The sequence below is a fragment of the Panulirus ornatus genome, chromosome 67 (genome assembly GCF_036320965.1).
Source record: "Panulirus ornatus isolate Po-2019 chromosome 67, ASM3632096v1, whole genome shotgun sequence".
NCBI lineage: Eukaryota > Metazoa > Arthropoda > Malacostraca > Decapoda > Palinuridae > Panulirus > Panulirus ornatus.
Genome location: NC_092290.1, coordinates 9,179,183 through 9,187,429, shown reverse-complemented (window position 1 = coordinate 9,187,429; position 8,247 = coordinate 9,179,183).

Here is an 8,247-nt window from a genome sequence, read left to right as displayed (position 1 = left end):
ACCCGTTTGATCACTTAAAAGTCCATTACACAATGATAAATCATTATCCAAAACTCCCTTTCACCATCGTTAATCACCGCGAAAGAAAACAACACCCCATGGTTTTGAGAGACGATGATAATGATGATTATAATCATTACTCACAACGAGAGCCAGGGGGCAAAAGCCCTCAGCTGTCAGTGAGGCAATGCGAGAGACAATGATAATGATGATTATAATCATTACTCACAACGAGAGCCAGGGGGCAAACGCCCTCAGCTGTCAGTGAGGCAATGCGAGAGACAATGATAATGATGATTATAATCATTACTCACAACGAGAGCCAGGGGGCAAACGCCCTCAGCTGTCAGTGAGGCAATGCTACCCCACCTCCTCCTCCCTTCTCCTCCTCCCGCAACACACACACACACACACACACACGGGGCCGCCAGACCCGGTTCTGATGGCCAGAAGGCGCGCGCGCTGTTTGTGGCGTTCAATTGTGGCGTTCAAACGGCTCTTCCCAAACCTTTATGGCCACCAGAGACCAGACCATTACGTAGGGGCGGCCATCACACCGGCGAGATAAGATCACGGGAGTCGCACGGGCCTCGGGGAGATATACGCTCGTAGAAGTCGCAGTAGCAGACGAGCCAGATTCCGGGGGCACCGGAGTGCGGGCCGATGGTGTTTTGTTTCTGTACGAAGTAGTGCTGGTGGTAGTGGGGGGGGGGGGGGTTTATCTCAGTGGCGTCACGTGACGGGCGGTACCGTATCAGTGCAAGGGGTGGGAGGTGGGTCATCCAAGTGGCGTCACACGTCACGTGACGGGTGTTTAGTACAATGGATATCAATAGCGTCACGCGTCATGTGACGGGTGTTCCTAAATCAGTCCTAAGTCATCCAATTAACGTCACGCGTCACGTGACGGGTGTCATCACATCAGTGCAGGTGGTGTGTGGGGGTTTATCTAACACGCGTCACGCGTCACGTGACGCGTGTTCCTAAATCAGTCCTAAGAGTCATCCAATTAGCGTCATAACGTCACGTGACGGGCGCTTCTAAACCAGTGCCGTCACAGATCTCTCGTGACGGGGGCTTACGCCACCAAGCCAGAAGGAACCACGCAATCTCGAAAGGAGCAATATATATATATATATATATATATATATATATATATATATATATATATATATATATATATATAATCATATGTTTACCAAATGGCGTCCTAGCTTCGTCTCTTCGATGTATATCAACTGACAGTTATATTTCTCTCTTGTGTCTCCCCTGATGATGTGATCATTACACGAAAGTGCACTTGGGAACTTATCGTGTTTCATTTTCCCCGTGGACTCATAGGAATGAATATATATATATATATATATATATATATATATATATATATATATATATATATATATATATATATATATATATATTGAACCTAACGGTCCATCCTCGTGTGTGTTGGTCCCCACAGGGAAACTGTGGGAAGGTGCAGGTGCTGAGGGTCTGAAGTACCATCACCACCCCCGTTTCACTTCAGGAGCCGCTGGCCATCACCTTCCCCCTCCATGAATCAATTGTGGAGTTGGACTCCTCAATCCTTTCTCCAGGATTCCCTGTATTTCCAGAGCTGCGCTACTCCTATGAGCTGGGAAATGTGGACTCCTTTGCAGTGAGGTGTTCTTATGAAGGCAGAGTGGCTTCACTATACATCATCCTGCTAACATAGGGACAAACCACCTTCTCCTCACCTCAAATAAGCAAGTAAACAAATACATAAACAAATGTTCAAAACCCTCGCCCCGACCTGGCGATGCAAATAACGAATCACGTGACGCGTGACGTAAGCGGCACGGATGTGCCACGCAAATTTCACACGGCAATACACCGCCGAAATGTAAATACTCACAGGTATGTTAATTTGCCGTCCCCCCCCCCCCCCCCCCCCCCCCCCAGTGTGTTTGGCCGTAACAAAGTCCCGCATTTTTAAAATCTAATTTCGGTGAAATGCAAGTGATTAAGTGACAAGCAATACCCACACGTCATATCCGACGAGAATTTCGTGTGCGTCCACAGGTCAATCGTTTACTCGTTCCCCGCAGCGCGTCCGTACGCCGTTGTCTGCTGTTTATTTCGCTAAATTCTACTGCTCCCGCCTGACTTAATACCCTGGGATTAAATGGTGTTAGACAATGACAAATTTTTTCCCCCCTCCCCACTCATTACCTGTCGCTCGGGTGCCCGCCGAATGTTCACCACCTCGTGGACACGACGGTACGACCCTGGAGCACGACCCGACCCCCCTCGGGAATGACGGAAAGACCCTTGGGTATGCTGGTAAGACCCCCACAGGGTATGGCAGCACGACGACCCTTTTGAAGAAGACGATACAACAACATTTGGGTTACGACGGCACGACCCTTGAGCACGACGACACGACTCTCCGCGACAGCACGGCCCCTTGAGCACGACGCGACGACATTTTGAGTAAAATGACCTTGATTGACCTTTGACCTGGCCTTTTTAAAGGTGAGGCCAAAGGTCGCCCGATACTGCCACAGGAATAAGCGAAACACACAACATGACAGAGTGAGGAACACAGGATACGAGAGAGGAGCGAAATGTACCGACATGTTGAGCTTCACAGAAAGTAAGAGATGAAGACGGTTTGGGGGGCAGGGCAGGCGCCATGGACGGAGACCACAGCGCTGACCCACCACCACCAGCGGGCTGGATCCCTTGTGGAGAGCAGGCATCACAAGGTCAGGGAGAGGTGGGGTGGTGAGCGCCGTCAGGAGTGGCGGCGGGGAAGGCGCGCTTGGCGGTTCATGACCTGACTCTGGTTCTGAGGTGAGAAGGTGCACCCAGGTCGAGGAAGGTTGGAAGTAAGGAGGGCATTCATCAGAGGAGAGAGAGAGAGAGAGAGAGAGAGAGAGAGAGAGAGAGAGAGAGAGAGAGAGAGAGAGAGAGAGAGAGAGAGAGAGAGAGAGAGAGAGAGAGAGAGAGAGAGGGGGGGGGGGAAGCAGAGCACAGTGAGAAAGGCAAAAAAACTGGAGAAACCAAATGAGGCAAGGGGACGGAGCCGTCCCGCGCGCCGCTACCGGAAAGAGGTCAGAAATGTTACCTGATGGAAATGTCAGACTGAAGGTAATGTTGACACCTACAGAGAGGGTGAGGGAGGGGAGACACTGGTAGGATATGATGAAGAGGTATAGAATTCAAGGAGCGAATCAGGGAAAGTGCACCTGATACCGTAGTTGTGGAAGCAAAAGTTACTGAAGAGATAAGACCACATCTGGTCTATCCAGGAGGATTGATTCACGGCAGCAATGACAGAGAGAGACAGAATGACACTGTAGGACGAGAGGTGGGCCTTTGTAGACAAGAGACAACTTGAAGTTAGAGGAAACGCTGGTAGAAGGCTCATTCAAACAACACTGCATGAGAAGGGTAACTGTGAGAACGAAGATGGTAGTGACGAGTAATGGCATTACATAATCTCCAAGAACACCAGTGAACCGGGGTAAGTATACTCTAAATGAAACAAAGGAACGACCAGGATGGTGAATGAAGCTGTAGAATACACTCTTCACAGAAGTGGCACGGTACTAATAATGTGTGTGTGTGTGTGTGTGTGTGTGTGTGTGTGTGTGTGTGTGTGTGTGTGTGTGTGTGTGTGGTGACAAGACTCCGCCTGCGCGAGGTTACAACGGGCCAGGGTGTATCACCGTCAGCAGACGACAGGACTCGAGGTCTCATCCAGGGCGTCTTGCCCCAAAGAAGTCCATCATATCTCTGCTGATTCTGACAGCGCAGCCTCGAAGCTCCAGAAAAACCATTTAAGGAGTCTTGGCGTTTAATATATATATATATATATATATATATATATATATATATATATATATATATATATATATATATATATATATATATATATATATATATATATATATATATATATATATATATATATATATATATATATATTAATGAAAGCTGTAGTACATGTAACAACACAGACGTCGTCTTACATCATTTGGATGGGGGGTTATTAGAGTGTCAGCAGGCCCATGGCTACCCACTTGCTGGGACTTTTACGTCCGGGATAACGTCCCCCACAGCAGTATAATCTTCGACTGGCGAACCAGTTATTGTGGGGGATGAGAGAGGAGGGAGGGAGACGAAGACCATGATGATGTTGATGATGATGTTGATGACGATGATGATGTTGCACAATATGGGAGTGCAGGGATACAGGCGACCCTAAACCTGTTCCACACTCCAGCCTCTCCTCCTCCTCCTCCTCCTCCTCCCACAGGACCAGTTCTGACCGGCTCTGACACCGCCAGTCAAGCTTATGTCGCCCTGGGTAAGAGCAACGACAGCTCATCCCCTACGTTGTTCCCCCCCTCCACCTCAACCCCCACATCAATACCCCTCCCTCCATCAATTATAATGATACCGTTTGCCCCAGTCGTAACCTACCCCGTGGTCGCATAACTCATCTAATAATCTTATATCAACTTTTTTTTTTTCTTTACATTTTCTCCTTAAGTTTACCTACGATGAAGGAAAATGAAGGTACCTTGCCTCATTTGGTTGTCGTTCTGTACACACACACACACACACACACACACACATACACACACACACACACACATACACACACATATGAGCCAGTTCAATCAAGTTCAGCATTTTTAAAAGGAAATTAAATATCTGTTCATATATCACAATTTTGCGCGTGATCAAGATATTCCTATGAGTCCACGGGGAAAATGAAACACGATAAGATCCCAAGTGCACTTTCGTGCTAATGATCACATCATCAGGGGAGACTGACTTTTATTTCTCTCTTGTGTCTCCCCTGGTGATGTGATTATTACACGAAAGTGCACTTGGGAACTTACTGTGTTTCATTTTCCCCGTGGACTCATAGGAATATACATCCTCACGTTTTCCCTGCGTGTCATAAAGGGCGACTAAAAGGGGAGGGAGCGGGGGGCTGGAAATCCTCCCCTCTCGTTTTTAATTTTCCAAAAGAAGGAACATAGAAGGGGGCCAAGTGAGGATATTCCCTCAAAGGCTCAGCCTTCTGTTCTAAACGCAACCTCGCTAACGCGGGAAATGGCGAATAGTATGAAAAAAAAGAAAAAAAAATTATATATATATATATATATATATATATATATATATATATATATATATATATATATATATCAGATATTAAGAGAGTTAAACGTCCTGTATATACTGCACCTCTGAATCTTCCTTTAACTCTATATAGAATGCAGTGGGTACAAACAGATATACAGTCTTGTAATCAACTGTTCACCCCGACTTAATCTTACACGATTTCTTCTTGCAACACACGTACCTACCTTTCACATGTGTAAGCAACATCAAAGTACATTTCACTTGTAACTAAATCCTCCCCTGCCCTACCCCAATCTCCCACACCCGTATTTGGATGGTTTATTAAAGAGAACCACCAGTCTCTCTCTTAAGACACGACCCGGATTTATCTATCTATCTATCTATCTATCTATCTATCCCCCCCTTCAGCCAGATTATTCTACGGGGGTCATCTGCTGCTCTGGAAAGGCCATGGAGTGTCACATAGCACAGATGAACACGAGGAACAGGTAGATGAAACATTATGTAATGACAAAGTCTATCTAATGTGGGTTGGAAATATCTATCCGGCAGGAGGAACGAGGCCATCATGAACCAAATGGCAGCGAGGCGTTGCACTCTGACCCCCTCCTCATCGGAGTGCAAGGCTCTATCCTGCATCCAGGGGGATGGGAGTCACTTGCGCTGCGTCTCTGCTGAGCATAAGTCACACTGAACCAACCCCTTCAGACACTATGGTATATATACACACTGAACCAAACCCTTCAGACGCTATGGTATATATACACACTGAACCAAACACTTCAGACACTATGATACACACACACACACACACACACACACACACACACACACACACACCATACAGCTGTGTGATCTCCAACCACTGCATCATCTGTTTCGTGTTCGAAGTCTCCTTCGTCGCCCTCCAAAGCCAACCCAACATCAGAGATGTCAGTGACACTAAGGACCGGGAACTTATCTAACTTACCACGTATGACGTAATCCCATCAAAGACTTATTGCAAGGAGGTTCAAATATGTTCGCAGTGACAGACACGTACACATACTTGGAAACTAAAGAGCTGGTTTATCCAAGACGTCTGGCATCTTAGCCATCGGCGATACGATGGAGAAACAGCCTTGGTCATTAAGCTTTATCTACAACACACGCTACTTATCTCATGATGTCTCATGAGTTGGACTGTTAGACTCATGGCAATCCGGAACGCGACGTTCTTCAACATATCTCTAAACCCAAGGTGCCTCATGACAACTCATGATATGAGGCGCCTCATTATAACTCATATGAGGCGCCTCATTATAACTCATATGAGGTTCCTCAATATAACTCATAATATGAGGTTCCTCTTTATAACTCAGAATATGAGGTTCCTCATTGTAACTCATTAGGTTCGTCATTATAACTCAGAATAGGAACCTCCTCATTATAACTCAGAATGTAAGACCTCATCATAACTCACAATATGAGTTCCCCTCCCCTCACAAGCGAGAACATATGATATCATCCTAGATAAGAACATGAGGCTCCTCATTACAATACCAACTGTAAGACTCTCATAACTTAAGACACAAAAGATAGACCATCACAGACACAAGCTCAAGCCACAATCACAACTTTTCGTGGTAAGACTTCATCCTAACTCGAAAGTTTACTGAACACGACGGTACGACCCTTGAGCACGACGGTACGACCCTTCAGCACAACGGTACGATCCTTGAGCACGCCGGTACGATCCTTGAGCACGCCGGTACGATCCTTGAGCACAACGGTACGACCCTTGAGCACGACGGTACGATCCTTGAGCACGACGGTACGATCCTTGAGCACGACGGTACGATCCTTGAGCACGACGGTACGATCCTTGAGCACGACGGGTACGATCCTTGAGCACGACGGTACGATCCTTGAGCACGACGGTACGATCCTTGAGCACGAAGGGTACGATCCATGAGCACAACGGCTATAATCCTTGAGCACGACGGTACGACCCTTGAACACGATGAAACTATCCTTGAACACGACGGTACGACCCTTGAACACGACGGTACGACCCTTGACCACGACGGTACGACCACTCTGGGTATCTAATCCCAATCGTTTGACTTGACCCTCAAGGAATAGGCCAATGAGCCAAGCCATCATCAATACCCATGGGTCGTACCGTCGTGTGTGAGGTGTCGTATCGACGTACTCCACGGGGTCGCCATAGTGTCGTGCTTCCTCTAAACACCTGTCTATATCTAAATGGAATATCAGCTAACCGAGTGGGGGAGGGGGGGGGGGGGGGGGTTTCTAACTGCTGGAGCCAATGGACACTTGTGGGTGATAACCTTCAATTTGGTCAGAGGAGCTGATGCTATCGCTTCGCTCTCACCCCTCCCACCACACACACACACACACAACCACACACACACACACACACACACACACACACAACCACACACACACACACACACACACACACACACAACCACACACACACACACACACACACACACACACACACACACACACACACACACACACACACACAACCACACACACACGACCGCTCGCCTGATGCCAATACCCGTCTATCAAGATAAGACGTCCGATGCATTGCCTCATCGCGCACAGTCGACCCGCGCTATTGAGAGCTGTTTGACCAGGCATCCATCCATCCCCTCCACGTCTCGTGGCAATATAATAATGATCATGAAGGTAATGATGGTCATGCCTCCTCAACTGTTGAGATAATGATGATCATGTCCCTACGTGAAACGTCATCATCCAAGCAGTTTACTCTGGTTCACATTCTGAGATGTCGAAAGCGAGACATACGTAGTTTTCATTCCATCCACCCCCAAAAAAACGTTGCGTTCTTATTTTCTTTTTTCCACACCTAGCTGCCTCTCTCCCGCCTTCGGGAAGTGGCGTCGGGCACACACGAAGAATGGCCTAACTTGCACTCATCCACAGTCCATAACTACCACGTATGATCACCTGCAATAAGAACAATACTACTATTACTGTCTACTACGAATGTAAAACGAAGGATGAGATAAAAGCGGTCATAAACAAACCCGAAATCTAATGCGGATCGGGACAACATATCACGTG